Genomic DNA, 16,763 nt, shown 5'->3' with positions numbered 1-16,763 from the left:
TTGGCCACAATCAATTGCCCCTCGAGTGTCCTGGGATTTGCAGTTTAGGTTGTGGGATTACGGGGATAGGGCGGGGTGGACGGAGGGAGTGGACAATGGGTAGAATGTTCATTCGAAGGGTCGCTGCAGACTCAATGAGTCAAATTACCTCCTTCCACACTGAAGGAATTGTATGAATCTAAGTTTTTTTGTTTTTTTTTATAAATTTAGAGTACCCAATTATTTTTTCCAATTAAGGGGCAATTTTAGTGTGGCCAATCCACCTAACCTGCACATCTTTGGGTTGTGGGAACGAAACCCACGCAGACACGGGGGAGAATGTGCAAACTCCACACGGACAGTGACCCAGGGCCGGGATTCGAACCTGGGTCCTCAGCGCCGTAGGCAGCAATGCTAACCACTGTGCCACCGTGCTGCCCCTCTATGACTCTAAATTGAGGATGAAAGCTTTTCACCCAGTGGACGTTAAAGGGGGACCAAGAGGTCACTTCCTGAAAAGAGGCAGAAACCCTCATTGCATTTAATATAAACAATTGGGGCACTCCCACTCTCCCCCCCCCCCCCCCCCCCCCCATGGCGGGCTTTCCAGTGTTGGAGATGGATTACCATTGGTTGTTGGCAGGATTTTCCAGTTCCGTCGATGTTGTGTATGGATTGCCCAACCGGTGGCAGGGAGTTCGCCATTGGCGTGACTGGAGGTTCCAGCTGGTGGGAAGGGCTGGAAAATCCTTGGATACGCACTGAGGTGTAACCTACAGGCCAGCAGAACAAGGGCTGGAATCTAGGATTAGTCTGGAAAGAACCTTTTCAGATGGCGGAGAGCTGAGGGGCTGAATGGCCTTCTACTGTTCCATAAATGGTGCACAGTTCAAAAAATATATGCATAATGCCAGGCATCGTCAAATAACTTAACTTCTCTCCCAAATGTAACGTAAATGGAATATGAATTGACCTAACCCACAAGGAGTCTTCTATAATTAACGAAATGAAATGAAAAATGAAAATCGCGTATTGTCATAAGTAAGCTTCAAGTGAAGTTACTGTGAAAAGTCCCTAGTCGCCACATTCCAGCGCCTGTTCGGGGAGGCTGGTACGGGAATTGAACCGTGCTGCTGGCCTGCCTTGGTCTGCTTTAAAAGCCAGCTCTTTAGCCCTGTGCTAAACCATGTTTGGACATTCTGCAATTATTTCACTTATTTAATGGATGACATCTCGGTATCTATAACATATAGAACATAGAACAGTACAGCACAGAACAGGCCCTTCGGCCCTCGATGTTGTGCCGAGCCATGATCACCCTACTCAAACCCACATATCCACCCTATACCCGTAACCCAACAACCCCCCCCCCCCCCCCTCTTAACCTTACCTTTTTAGGACACTACGGGCAATTTAGCATGGCCAATCCACCTAACCCGCACATCTTTGGACTGTGGGAGGAAACCGGAGCACCCGGAGGAAACCCACGCACACACGGGGAGGACGTGCAGACTCCGCACAGACAGTGACCCAGCCGGGAATCGAACCTGGGACCCTGGAGCTGTGAAGCATTTATGCTAACCACTATGCTACCGTGCTGCCCACTTTTCCTTTCAGTGGGAAAACAGATTCCCTGACCCCTCCTGCCCACAACATATACTTACAACAAAGACCTGAAGCTCCAACAAAATTGTTTTCAACATCCCTTGCCCTTTTTTTTTGCTTTACAAGCACAGTTTTACTAAATCTGTTGGGGAAGGAACTAATAAATTTGCCTGCTGTAATTCATAAAGGAGCTGCCAGGTCTCCTTTACTTAACCTCTGACCAGTCTCCAAGATCGCTGATTTATTTCACTCGAGGTCTTGAGTCGCGAAATTCATTTTGATCAGATTCCAGTCGAACTACTTATTACTGGACACTTAAAACGATTACTAAACCCACTCTTCATAATGCGCCATGCTGATTATATCACTGAAAAAAGGGGCTCCTTAAATCCCATCAAACATTTTTCAAGCAAATTACTTTCTTATTGGGTCGGAATGTTGTGAACTGCACGGTAAGAGTAAGCGGCTGACGTGACATCAATAGGCCCACTGTGTCAATGAAATGAACGAAGAGAGAGAGAGGCAAGAGTGCTAAATCATTATGTACGCTCATAATTCACTGAACTTCTCAAGCCCTCTATTAAATTTGGTCGTGGAAAGGTCAGAGTTCTGGCAACATTTTTAATAGGCAACATACATCAGACTCTTGCCCCACGCTACGTAGCAACCAGCTTTGCCACCCGGAAGAGCAAACCCAGTATGATGTGTCCAAATTTCCTGTACGACACTGCACAACCAGCGTGGGAACTGCCTCACAAGCATGAAAAAAAAAAACCAAAAGCAAATTTGTCAATGACAGCGTGGAGACTTAATGCAGTATTAAACACTGCCGCTTTATAAAATTCAGCCCACTGCACCGAAAAAGCCAGACTCATTGCTAAGCACAACATAAAGTATTCTCTGCTACCTGTTTGTGTATGTACTTAAATGAGAATATGGCTTATTAAAATGGTTAGAATTAATGTTCCAGTTGCGTTTGAACCAGGGTTAAGGCACAGTGCTTTAATCAGCTGATGTCCCCGGTTTCAACAGAAAGCACACTGGAGCATCTATCACAACTGGGGCTAAACTGATAGGCCAGCCAAGTTCCTCCCTGTAATCGGCACTTTTATTGCACACGGAAGTCCACTCCCTCAACCAGCACTGGGTAGGATAGAATAAATAATGACAATAGTTTTTAATGTACGTGCGTTGCATTTGCCCCGATCACATTTTAATATAAATAATGATTCCGACCAGCTTTCGTTTACACAGTGAACTCATTTAGACTGGACTTGAATGAGCCCCAAATCTCAACCTGCATGAGGGTGCTGGAATGATGGACTGACTGAATTCACAAAACGTGCAGGGTAACGTAAGGAGAGCCATCACCAGCTGTGAGCAGTAGATAGTGTCTATAAAGGTGTGACGCTTCAATAAATACTTCTCAATTTATGAATTACTGCTAACCACGGCGCCACCGTGTCACCTGGGATAGTGCTAACACGATGGGCTGAATGGCCTCCTTCTGCACTGTAGGGATTCTATGGTTTTATGCGCAAGGAGTTGGCACGCCATATTCATGGGACCCCATAAGAAGGCATTGGGCTGGATTTTCGCAGGACCATTTTCAATTAGGTCACTTCTGCCATTTTGATCCAATTACAGAAGAGTTAGAAGTAGTGGGCCCAATTTAAAGGGCGCCTGTCCAGAGACTCAAAGTGCAAGCAGTTGGAGGGAGCATGGAACCTCGAGGGGGAAAACTGTAGGGCGCGCAGCCGATCAGTCAAACAAAGCACCAGAACCTTCCGCAGCCCGATGGCCTTCTCAATGGTGGTACTTGTGTTGAGATGGACAGCAGGTATTTTGCTCCTGTGCTTCACTTGTGGGACCTTGCACTGGGGTTAGCAATCGTCTCTTTATCAGATTGTCCACCAGGAGCTATCCACGGAGGCTGTGGTGTGGAATGAACAGCCACAGTGCAACACCTGCGAATGGTTCAGAGGGAATGCCCTCCACACACCTGAGGCAGATTTCATGAGTGTAAACCCTTCCCGTTGATGAATTCTCTGGTCTAAGACGACGGGGCTTTGATGGCAACATGGGTTCCAGTCGACGAGTTTCTGTACCTGAGAGAATTGGGCCATTGAGGCAAACCCCTCTAACCGCTGCCCCTGATTGGCTGGATCTGTGCTGAAGGCGAGAAAGTCAGAAATCCTGCGAAGGAGACTGTCCGCCACCTGGAATGTGCAGCTGTGGGGTGCTGACTGTGATACCCCACAGAGGTCAATCCCAGAGCTTTGAAAAGAGGACGAAGATAGAGCCCAGAAGGAAAATCAGTAAAACGGGAAAATAAGAACACTGGTCCAAATTGTTTTTTTCCTTCTGGGAGGCTCATGCTTGCTCTCAGCTTGACAGCAACTGTCCCCAAAGCCATTAGGCTGTCCTCCAGGGGTTTGCAAAACTCATCCATCAACTACCTCGATAGATGCAGCTGTCGGAAACTCTGCTGCTCAGACATGCCCGGGACGTTCATCCTCTGGTGGCATACTCGATGCGACAGGTGTCGACTGGTCCCTCCTGCCCCTCGACCAGGACCTCACCATCAATGGGCACAATATCCGAATGCCTTTGTAATTGAGGCTGCTGCTCCAGCTTATCTATGAGTAGGTGGTCCCCCTTATCAGAAACATTTCCAGGCACTGACGCCTCAGCTGTCGAACTCCCCTTTCACCTCAATGAAAGAGACATTGTCCCTCCCCCTCTTCTCCATCACCAATCCCAATCATGTAGCGCCGGCTTCAAGGTGACAGTGTTACTGGATGCACAGGAGCTTCTGATTAATGATTCCTCCCTCTGGACAGATTTTTAAAATGCTCCTGCTGTGCAACTGCCTCAGTCAGTATGGGTGCAGGCGTAGCGAGGAACCCGTGCACCTCTGATACAATCTACATTCCTAATTAATCAACCTCCCAACTGCTTCCCTAACCAGCTTAATTGCCTGCCCGTCATTAAGGGGCGGGATGGCCACTCTGCCCGAGAAGCCACCTCCGTACAAATCCCTCCAAGCTGACATCAAGTCGGGCAACCAGCACGCCACGTTCCACTGCGAATTTGACAATTCGCCCATTGTCCAATCCACCTCCTCATCAAAATCCAGCCAATTATTTCTGGTGTGTGTGTGTGTGTGGGGCCTATTCAAAAACGTACACTTGTACAAGACAGAAGAGGTCATTTTTGACACTGTTGGCCCCTGGCATCAGGACCGGTTAGCATGAACACTCGACCCACACCGCGGGTGGCTGACACATGCGAGACTGTGCCCGCACCTTTCCAGGTTGGTGGGCAGCAGTAGCATCGGTAACGTTTCAAAAATGTTGCTTTAAAAGCAAACTGCCGAATCAACCTCGTACCCTGGTGGGAGTGAAGAACGGAAACGTCTCAGACTGTGAGTTCCATGGCTGTCAAGGGTCACCACCACCCGGCTCGAGGGCAATTAGGGATGGTCAACAAATGCCGGCGATGTCAACATCCTGTGAAAGAACAATATCTTTAAAAAGGCTTTGTGGAGCCAGTTCCCACACAACTCGCTCAGATGGAGCTCCTAATCCCAGGGACACATTGAGTGGCCATGGTTTATGGTATATTTTATTTAAGGTGGCAATAAATTGAACTGAACTAACTGAGCAAGAGATATTTGGGCAAGATAGTTTAGGCACAGGTCTTCAGCACAGAGAATTGTAGAGGCTGGGTCGTTAAGTATGTTCAAGGCTGAGATAGACAGATTTTTAATCTGTATGGGAATCAAGGGTTTTAGGGATAAGGTGGGAAAATGGAGTTGAGGGCTATATCAGATCAGTGGAACTGACCCAATGGGCCTGCGATATCCTCTGGTCTTATAAGGTTTGTCCCATGATGAAATGTTGCAGCTGAAACATTCACTGGAAGGCACCTGGAGTTAGCACCTTGGGAACCAGCTGTCACGGCTGGCACTACAGCTATGTTCCCCTCTCGCTCCGTCATGGCTTTGCTATCCTGCCCTTCATTTATCGGCCTGTATTTCTAGGCTGGAATGTGTAGTAGATGCAGCACCAACTCCTCTCACTGTAACTGCATCTGTGGCATGGGCAGGAAGTGCTCCACCTGGTGTGGCACCATCATTAGACACAACCCAATCTCTACTCCAACAGCGCTTCATCCTACATTTGTCATCTTCGCACACTGCAGCCACACTTAACCTTCGGGAAACCCTCAGCGAGTTCACAGCATTTACAGCAGCGAAGCAGGCCATTCTGTCCAACAGGTCTATCCCATCAATCCTCCTCTCTCAGCTTACTGTACAGTTGGGGACAGGCTGGGCTGAAATAAGAAAACATGTCCAAGTATCGTTTAAACATGGGTCCAGCAAGTTGCGGCAAAAACTCTGTTCCAGACGGATTATTTCAGACATTCTTTGAGTGTCAAGGAGAGAGAAAACACAGCCAGGTGCAATTACACAAGGACACCCTATAAACAGACAATGGCTTTCTTCCGTGAGCTCTGTAGAATGTTTGTGTGTGTGTGTGTGTGTGTGTGTGTGTGTGTGGGGGGGGGGGGGGGGGGGGGGGGGTGTTTACGATGAAAGAACTGGTAACATGAAAGCAGTCGGCAGAATGTGTACACTCAGGAATCCAAGACTCTGAAACCGACAGGGTCACGAGGTCCATGGCAGATTGGGGCCAGGTCACTGGAACAGGGTCAATGTACATCAAACTAAGCCTTCCACATTATTGCTTTGTGCCATCTGAATTGTTGAGATGTGTACAAACCTGGGGCATAATCTGGGGCTATGTGTGGACACAGAGACGCTTGTTAAAACCCAAATAAGGTGAGTCAATTGGTTCACACCGTGATAATAACCGTCAGACTCTCAAACAAAAGTCTTTCGATTATAGGGATTGGTAAATTTTATTGAAGTTACCACCAAGAATATGCTGATCATTGTGATGAATCTTGATATCCCATAAGATCCTGTCTCAATTTTTATTTAAAGAAAATCCTAATTCACAAATATCCACATAATAAATAGTCAATGATTCAATGTCAGAATGTTGAACAAACCACTCATGCTCTGCTCTGGATGTTGATGACATTATCTGACCCCTGCTCTCTTACATCTAATACTCTTGCCAGCCATCCATGTTTCTATCTCACGCTTTCTTCAGGCAATCTGACAATTTGTTGCCCTCTAAGATAGTAAAAACAGTGCACGACAACCACAATGAATTGCTTCAAAAAATACTTGCCTGACATTTGTACAAGAGATCCCCTAGGGGAACAGATAGCTGAATGTTGGACGTACTGCCACTGTGTTTCAGCACTCAGTCAACGATGTATCTCTTCGCGAGTGCCATTTTTTTGAATCCATTTATCTTGTTTTGTAAGGGGTGCACATATCGCGGAAAGCATTTAACACACTGGACAACCTGCCTGCCATCTTAAACTAGAAGCATGATGGATCTCTTCCTGCGAGAGGCGACGAAACATGTGCTCGAGCTCGTTTGAGTGGTTGACTATTAATTAGCACGTGGTTAGAGCAGCTCCTACATTTTAGGAATGTAAATTCCTTTCGTGTCGAGACATCTCGATGGCTCAAACAGTAGAAGGATGGAATAATAAGGAGCCATTCAGACCAGTGAGGAATCAGGCACTCTGAATGAAAATTTGTCATTGGAATTTTTGCCTTCTGTGGCCCTGACAGCTTTAACCTTCAATCACTGTCTCCACATACCTCAAGCGGCTTTCAAATTCAAACATGTGTTTTGCCTGTGTTCAATGTAGGAAGAGAGCTTGGAGAGTGTTAGAAGACTGAAAGACGTCGGGCGGAATTTTACATTGCCCGGAAGCTTGCGAAATTGCCCGCAAAGACGTCGGCCGCGCATCCCGACGTCACTGTGCACCTGAGCGATATTTCAGTAGGCGGACATGCACGAAAGTCAGAAGCGCACCCGCCAATGATCAAGCCGGCAATTTAGCCCATTAAGGGGCCAATTTAACGCAATTTTACTCGGCCTGTCTGCTTTCACAATTGGCGGGCGGGCCAATTGGCCAGGCGGCCTTTACGTTTTAGCTTTTACCTCGATCCGGGGCGGGATGAGCTGTCTGGGCTCAAATAAAATTTTAAAAGCTGTCTGGAGACAGAGGTTTGTCTTTGAATGTGCTTCCTAGACCCTCTCTGTACAGTTTTTCCGTCACTGCTTATTTTGAAAAGGCCTGCAGCTCCGCCAGCAGGCGTACCCGAGGCAGCACAATAAAAGCTCCAGACCGCACCCTGCCTTTCCCAGCATGCCCATCAATTGGCCAGCCAACGCAAAATCGCTAAGATTTTCAAGGGGCTCCAGCGTAGTTGTTAATATTTATAATTTGTGCAGAACCGAACACCGATGACCACTTGGGTTCACTCCAGAACGGAAGGTGAGCAATCCCGGCAGTAAATTTGCATATTTGTAACCAAGCCAGTGACTCAAATCGAAATAATATTGGGTTACCTGATTTAAACTGAACTGTGGCCTATGACTCAAAGTGAAGTCACAGATGACTCAAAGTGATAGATTATCAGGTGACTAAAAGTGAACTGATACCAGGACAAACTAAACAGGGAACATCGCTTCTGCATCAAACTAATGCAAAGTGATGGTTTATGCCGGAAATAATTCACTTGTCCCATGCTCTTAAGATTTACTTGGAACATTAAGTGGAACCACAAGGTAGCAAATAGCACTTAGAAAACTGCGCTGGAGATAATGTGAACAGATTAATGCTAATGACACAATATCAAATCTACATTGCCTTGAATGAGTAAATACTGCTGGCATCGTATTGCATTTAGCAAAACAAAGAGAACTGTCATCTGGCTAAAGACACAATCTGCCCGATTTACCTGGATTGTTACCTATGAAATATTAGAGAATAAATTCCTAATTAACTCCTTGGTAACTGTACAACTGACACCCCACTTAACACACCCACACCCCACCTCCCACTTAACATGCCCCCCCCCCCCCCAAATACTCTTTCTGATCACCCCCCCCCCAACATCCCCTGATGACACTGCAACCCCCTGACTGACCCCCTGGCCTGACCAGACCACCCTCCACCTCCCTACTCTTCCCCCCAACCAGCCCTGACTGGACCCCACCCTCCAACACCGCTTGACCCAGACTTGTCCGGCCTCACAAACACTCTTGACCTGCCTACTAACCCCCCACCCACCCAGTTAACCCTGACCTACCCTACCCACCTCACCCACTTACCACCCTATTACTCTTCACAGCTGCCACCCTTAGAGGGTCAGATTAGAAATCTGCGGATCGTGGGAATTTATTGAATAGAAATGGTTTGTCACAAGGGAACGCCACATCCAATAAGCCCATTGGTGGTGTGTACTGGCTGTATAGTAAATGGAGGAAGCTGTTTAGCTCCTTGAACCTGCTGAGTTCGTGCTGCAAAGTTTCACATCCCGTCCCTCACTTTCATGGGAAAATACAAATCATGGGCGGGGAATGTGAAGCTTTGCCGCCATTTTCACACGGCTTGGGTGAAGAGTTAGCTGCAGTGCTCCCCATAGTCACACCTTCCGGAAGCCTTCCCACAACCCCAACCACCCCATGCACGTCAAATATCATTATCAAGGTTCACATGCAAATATCACCCACTCCCCTGATGTACTGGAGGGTGACCAGCCTCACTGTCCCCAGGTATACAAGGGGAGAAGGTTTGGTGATGAAAGTCATCGGTAGGCGGAAGAAAAATGTGCATAAATTCTTGTTTCACTTCATTCAAAACTCCATTGCAGCATCATAAACCATGTGAATGTGTGCTGAGCCACAGGGCTTACACGGTAGCACAGTGGTTAGCACTTGCTTCACAGTTCCAGGGTCCCAGGTTCGAATCCGGCTTGGGTCACTGTCTATGCGGAGTCTGCATGTTCTCCCCGTATCTGCGTGGGTTTCCTCCGGTTGCTCCAGTTTCCTCCAGTCCCGGAAGACGTGCTGTTAGGTGAATTGGACATTCTGAATTCTCCCTGTGTACCCAAACAGGCGCCGGAATGTGGTAACTAGGGGCTTTTCACAGTAACCTCAGTGCAGTGTTAATGGAAGCCTACTTGTGACAATAAAGATTATTAATCTACTTTATTAATTAATTAATGAATGGTCAATAATCAGGAAAGGTACTAAATTTAGAGAAGCTATGGCCTCACCTGGGGTCTGAAATGATGACGATTTGGTGAACATACGGGGCGCACTTCAGCAACCCCATTCCGCGTGGCATGAATCACGCAAGAGCCCTGATGCGAGTACCAAGCAAGGCGCCGGGCCAATCGCGAGTCAACTGACTTGCTCCTTCCGTCAGCGATCTGGATCTCGCCCTCGCTGGGTAACCTCACATTTATCCAAATTATGGGAAGCACGGTAGCACAGTGGTTATCATTGTTGTTTCACAGCGCCAGGGATCCGGGTTCAATTCCCGGCTTGGGTCACTGTCTTTGCGGAGTCTGCACGTGCTTCCCGTGTCTGCGAGGGTTTCCTCAGAGTACTCCGATTTCCTCGCACAGGTCCCGAAAGACGTGCTTGTTAGGTGAATTGGACATTCTGAATTCTCCCTCACCGTACCCGAACAGGCTCTGGAATGCAGCGACTAGGGGATATCCCATTGGCAATCGGCGGGAATAGATAAGCCCGCCACCAGCGAACGGCATGCCGAGAAACACCCGGCTGGGGGACTGGAGAATCCAGCCTTTCATGGGCGCCACACAAATGCAGATTGTTGCTTTATTTATGTTGAATGATATTGAAATGGGACATTCCAAATTAGGATTTCCAGATTTGGAACCCGAAGGTTGTGATGTTAGAGGAATTGCCCTTTCTGAGTTTGTGTTTCCAAACAGCAGCAGAGCTGATGTCAGGATATGTCCCAATGGTGTTTAGTGCCTTCAGTCCTAACAGTGCAGCTCTATTCTTATTTTGCAGCTCTGATTGTTAATGAGAGCACTATAAGCAAACCGCACTGCAAAGCAACACGTCTCTATTCTGAACGTTGACACTGCTGTTTTCTGAACGTTGACATTGCTGTTCACCAAATCACAAACACTGCAAGTCTACCACCCACGATCTCCCAAACAGGAACATGTTACAAAATATTAATATTTTTTGGATTTCCGACTGCCTGCCAGGACCACCATGTTATATGTGGGAAGGCGGACAAAGCTCCAGCTGTGCGTTGTAGTTGCCTTAACTCATTTCCCACTCTGCACAAAATCATACTGGCAGCTTTATAAACCGTACTTACTGTGCACTGAACCTCGCCATCCTGCAAATCCTGGAGGTGTAAACCTTTGTTATAACTTGATTCTGTGCCTAAAGCTGTCTGTCCCCAAAACCACATCAATAGTGGTTCCTGACGGGGGAAGTCTGTGGTAAACGCCCTGCTGTAAGGCCACCAACTATTACTAAACTAAACAAGCCACCACTGAACGAAACAGGGAGCCTACAAGCCTCACAAGCACATACGCTGCTTGTAGACAAAAATAATAAATCAATTGTTTTTCATTGTTGTGGCCCCCCGGGGCCAAGAGTGGAGGGGGAGGGCGGGATGGAGGTACTCTTCTGTGACCACAGGTACACTGGAGAGAGAGAGTCACAAAGACAGGGGGTGACAGGGAGAATTCCGATAAACATTTAATTCTCAAAGTCACAGGAACTTGAGCACAGAAGTAGGCAATTCAGCTCCTCCAGCTGTAATAACTGATGCTCGTAACCTCCCCACAACTGATGTTAAATGAACAGGTTTACAGGGCGGAATTCTCCCATCGGGAGACAAACAGCCGACGCCGGAGTGAAACCCGGAGTGTTTCACTCCGGCATCGGAGGCTGCTCCTCGCCCCCTATACTCCCCCCCCCCCCGCCCCCCCCCCCCCCCCGCCCCCCCCCCCCGCCCCCCCCCCCCCCCCCCAGGAGGGGCGGCGCGTGAATTCCGCACGCCGGGCCTTGACGCTTGCGTCAATGCGGCACACCGGGAATGACGCGGCCGGCGGCGCCGAAGTGACGTCAGCCACGCATGTGCGGTTGCCGTCTTCCCCTCCGCTGCCCCGCAAGACATGGCGGCTTGATCTTGCGGGGCGGCGGAGGGAAAAGAGTGCGTCTTTTCGAGACACCGGCCCGACGATCGGTGGGCACCGATAGCGGGCCAGACATCTGCTGAGCATGCCCGTGGTGCTCGATCCTCCCTTCGCCCCCCACAGGCCCCACACTCACCGGTCGCGCGCTGTTCATGCCGGCAGCGACCAGGCGTGGTTGGCGCCAGCGTGAACCGGCCGGGTTCGGCAGGCTGCTCGGCCCATCCGGGCCGGAGAATCGCCGGTCGCCGTGAGAAACAGCGAGCAGCGATTCTCCGAGCGGCCTGTCGCAAAACGACGCCATTTTGGGGGGGGGGGGGGGGGGGGGGCTGGGAGAATCGCGGGGGGTGCCCGGGTGGCATGGCGTGATTCATCCGGCCCTCCCGTGATTCTCCCCCCCCCGGCATGGGATGCGGAGAATCGCGCCCACAGTCTCCTAGTTTATCTCTCTTATCCTTCCTAAATAATGGGGTGACTGTTCCCAACCCAAGGTGGCGATTCATGAATCAAGAGAGTTTTGGAAGATTGTGACCAACGTTCGCTCTAAGGTGTGGAGGTGCAGATAATCCTCACGGTAACAGGCATGCCAATGACAAGTTGGCCGCCCAAAATACATTTAAAAGGTGCCACATATTGAAATGAACACGCACAACAAACACAAACGAGAGGGAACATCGATCATAACTGAAGCATCAGCAATTTTTCACTTAACATATTACCCGGGATGGAGGCCATCAGGATCGAATGACTCATCTTTAGTTTCATTTGTTTCTCTCCCGCCACTTTTGGGAAATTTATTTTGGATGCAATTTATTTTGAATTCTCTTTGAATCTCATCCTCATCCCTTATTGTCAAGACCAATACAGACTAACTGTTTAGTAAGTCTACCATTTCCTGATTGCCAATAACAATTGTCTCATTAAGGGGCCTTCGCAACCCTTGTCTCTTAATATTGAGTCTATCTGTGAATTATATGTGAGCAGTGTATCACGCTTCTGTGGTGAAAGTATCTGTTAAAACGCAATTATGGTGCTCAGAAAGCCCACTCCTGTCTGTGCTCACCAGAAGCCCAGGAGCAAGGCAGGAGATAAGCACCTTAAGTAATAACAACTTCTGTCAGCAATATACTCCACGATTGCAAGGGTAAACTGATTGAAAATAGACATTTGATGAATGACGGTTTCTTACGGTGCTATTTCTAAAAGGGATATTGCAAAGGTTCTGGGCACCGACAATATTCCGGCAGTAGTGAAGACTGGTGTTCCAGAACTTTCCCCGCTGCCTAGCCAAGCTGTTCCAGAACAGCAACAACACTGGCATCTACCTGGTAACATGGAAAATTGCCCAGGCATATCCTCTACACAAAAGGCAGGATAAATTCAACCCACCCAATTACCGCCTCACCCCGTCTACTCTCGATCATCGGTAAAGTGACGGAAGGTAAAGTGCTATCAAGCGGCACTTACTCAGCAATAACTTGCTCACGGACGCTCAGTTTGGGTTCTGCCAGGGTCACTCAGCTCCTGACCTCATGACAGCCTTGGTTCAAACATGGACATAAGAGCTGAGGTGAGGCGAGGGTGACTGCCTTTAACACCAAGGCAGCGTTTGATTTGAGTGGCATTAAGGAGCCCGAGCAAAACTGGAGTCAATGGAAATAAGGGGGAAACCTCTCCACAGGTTGGAGTCATACCCTAGCCCCTAACCATCTTCAACTGGTTCATCAATGACCTTCCTTCCAATTTAAGATCAGAAGTGGGGATCTTTAAGCCCAGAAGGGACAGGAAGCGGGATGGAATCAAATGCCCCATATAAATCAGCTCATGGTCACCATTACAGCGTTCGGACATTAGATTTTTAAATCCATTCATTTGAATTCAAATTCCCCAGCTTCTGTGGTGGGATTTGAACTCATGTCCCTGGATCATTAGGACTCCTCTAGATCATTAGCACAGGAACATAATCACCACATTATCCAGAAAAGGACAGCAACAAACTATGAGGGTCAGTGAAAGCAGTCAATCGCTAAACGCTTGTGACAGCATAGACTTGGAAACCAAAATATGAAAGACAATTGGAGTAGTATTGAAAATGCAGAAGGATTTATAAATTAACAGACAATGGGTGGGATTGTCTCCCATTTTGGCAAAGTCCGAAGGCGGGCAGGAAAATTGGTGTCAAGCCCGCTGGCAGCAATGGCAGCTTTGGATGATCTGGGTGCCATATTTAAATGCTGCCCCTGCACATAACTAACACACTACGGAGTTCACTGGGGAGCCATGACTGCCAGCCCCAAGAAACAATCTGACCCAAGCTCACCCCCCCCCCCCCCGTCACCTCCCCTCCACCTCTCCCCTCCTAACTCACAACCTGCCCCCCCCCCCCATCTCACCCTGTGCTCCTATACTCACCCGATTCCCCCCCCCCCCCCCCCCCAAATTCAACGCTTGCCCCCTACAGGTGCAAGCCTTTTGAAACCAGTCGTACATTGCCCTGTTCTTACATCAAGCCACTGCGGACGCATTATTTGGCAGGGGGGAATGATTCCGCCGTATGGGCCCGATAGCGATCATGACATTCATTGTCACCGAGCGGTGGGATACGCTGCCCATCACTAACAGGGGGAGCGGACAATCGTATCCTCCATTTACATCGATCTGAAACGTGGCTAAGCCTTCTCACAATATTTTTTCCCCCCTCGCTGCCAAACCTGCCCAACGCTGGCGGGAAGAAAATTCCAGCCAATATCCTCCATTTTAGCCTCATTATTAGATAAGGATGAATATAATTAGTATGTGCGGCTTTTCACCGATGGTGAACCATCTTCCCGTTCATAACGAGAAAGCATTTTCTAGAAAGGGACTTCTAAGCAGACTCGCTTCGTTGCACAATCAAAATATTTTCTTAATAATGTCCATCTGAAGATACGGATTTGTAAAAAAAATGTTTACATTTTCACTACTGAGTTGCTCAACAAAGTTTAACATTTTATGGATGATAAAAGCAGCGAGTGGGACATGTTTAAAGTTCCAGCCTTAGCTGCTTCATTTTGATACATTATGGTGATAGAAATGATACAACATTTTTGGAATGCATGCTTGCCCTTCATTTGAAAAGTAATTTTTAAAAATTCCTTCATAGGAAATGGGCAACGTTGGCAAGGCCAGTATTTAGTGCCCATCCCAAGTTGCACTTTCAAGGTTAGAGGTCAAGCTGCCTTCTTGAAGTTAACCGAGTGGCTTGCTAGACCATTTCAGAGCACAGTTCAGAGTCAACTATATTCATAGATCAGATTCATTCACAGAATCCATACTGTGCAGAAGGAGGCCATTCAGCCCATCGAGTCTGCACTGACCCTGTGAAAGAAAACCCTACCTAGGCCCATGACTCCACCCTATCCCCGTAACCCGTATTGCTGAGGGTTTTGGAGTCACATATAGAGCAAACTGGTTAAGGACAGCAGGCCTCCTTCCCTGAATCACAGAGATCCTTTTTATAACAATCCTGGAGTATGATCATCTCCACGACTGATACACTGGGGATTCAGTTAGCCCAGTTGGCTGAGGTGTGGTGCAGAATGATGCCAACTATTCAATCCCCATATCAGGTGCCGTGGTTCATGGAAACCTGCTGTGGTCAGGCTTGATGAAGAGTGGCACCCTTAAAACTACATAACTACTTGCCTCTCTCTCATTCTACCAACGGCCGATGCCTCTTCGAGTGTGGCTAATTACCTTACCTATTACCGATATTTATTACACATGATGGGATTTGAATGCGTTCCTCTGGATCATTGTCTGCGTGGGTTTCCTCCAGGTGATCCGGTTTCCTCCCACAGTCCAAAAATGTGCAGGTTAGGTGGATTGGCCATGCTAAATTGCCCCTTAAGTGTCCAAGGATGTTTAGGTTCAGTGGGGTTACAGTGTATAGGGAGGGGCCCAGATAGGGTGCTCTTTCAGAGGGTCAGTGGCAGACACGATGGGTTGAATGGCCTCCTTCAGCACTGTAGGGATTCTATGACCTCTATTAGTCCCCATCACCACAATGATACTGTAGTTAATTGATCATTACAACAGCTTTTAAAGCCTCAGTTTATTTCTATTTCCTTCTCGCGAGGAAGAAATCTGCTTCATTCAGTCCAATTTCTCAAAATATACTTGACTGCACTGAATTGGGTGAATGGATTGGGACTCTTAATTGAATTTGGCAGAATTTGACTTTTGTCACAGAATAGCATGGCACAACATGTCCATCTTTCAATGTTAATTTATTGATATGCAACAGTTCAATGACAGAATGGTCACAGCAGCAGACAAGATCAATCATTTCAAAACATGCTGGTGCCCCAAACAGTATTGGCGCTACTTTTCCACTATTCCGTTCTTATTGAAGGGACATTCTCAGCTGCTCATTAAAATTGAACTTATTTGGAAACATTATTGCAAATAGAATATGCTCAAGTCGATTCCGGAAATAATAATAATAATAATCTTTATTGTCACAAGTAGGCTTACATTAACACTGCAATGAAGTTACTGTGAAAATCCCCGAGTCGCCACATTCTGGCACCTGTTCGGGTACACAATTCAGAATGTCCAATTCACCTGACAAGTACGACTTTCGGGACTTGTGGGAGGTAACCGGAACGTCCGGGGGAAACCCACGCAGACACAGAAGAACGTGCAGACTCTGCACAGACAGTGACCCAAGCCGGGATTCGAATCTGGGACCCTGGCGCTGTGAAGCAACAGTGCTAACCACTGTGCTACCGTGCTGCCCATTAGTGCCCAAGGATGGTCAGAACAATGGCTAGAAATGAAGAGGAAGGGCAGCGCATGGTGGCGCAGAGGTTAGCAGTGCTGCCTTATGGCGCCGAGGTCCCAGATTCGTTTCCGGCCCCAGGGTCACTGCCCGTGTGGAGTTTGCAATTCTTCCCCATGTCTGAAGAATAAAGGGATCAAGGGTGTTCGGGCAGGAAAGTGGAGCTGAGTCCACAAAAGATCAGCCATGATCTCATTGAATGGCGGAGCAGGCTCGAGGGGCCAG

General features: G+C 48.0%; 1 protein-coding gene across 9 annotated transcripts in view; it reads right to left on the bottom strand.

Annotated features, from left to right (window-relative positions):
- The window catches only part of LOC119978086 (neuronal-specific septin-3-like), a 400,144-nt gene that overhangs the window by 100,408 nt on the left and 282,973 nt on the right, over nt 1-16,763 (bottom strand). The window lies entirely within an intron of this gene.

The sequence above is a fragment of the Scyliorhinus canicula genome, chromosome 15 (assembly GCF_902713615.1).
Source record: "Scyliorhinus canicula chromosome 15, sScyCan1.1, whole genome shotgun sequence".
NCBI classification, from domain to species: Eukaryota; Metazoa; Chordata; class Chondrichthyes; order Carcharhiniformes; family Scyliorhinidae; genus Scyliorhinus; species Scyliorhinus canicula.
This window is presented reverse-complemented; position numbering and strand designations above follow the sequence as displayed.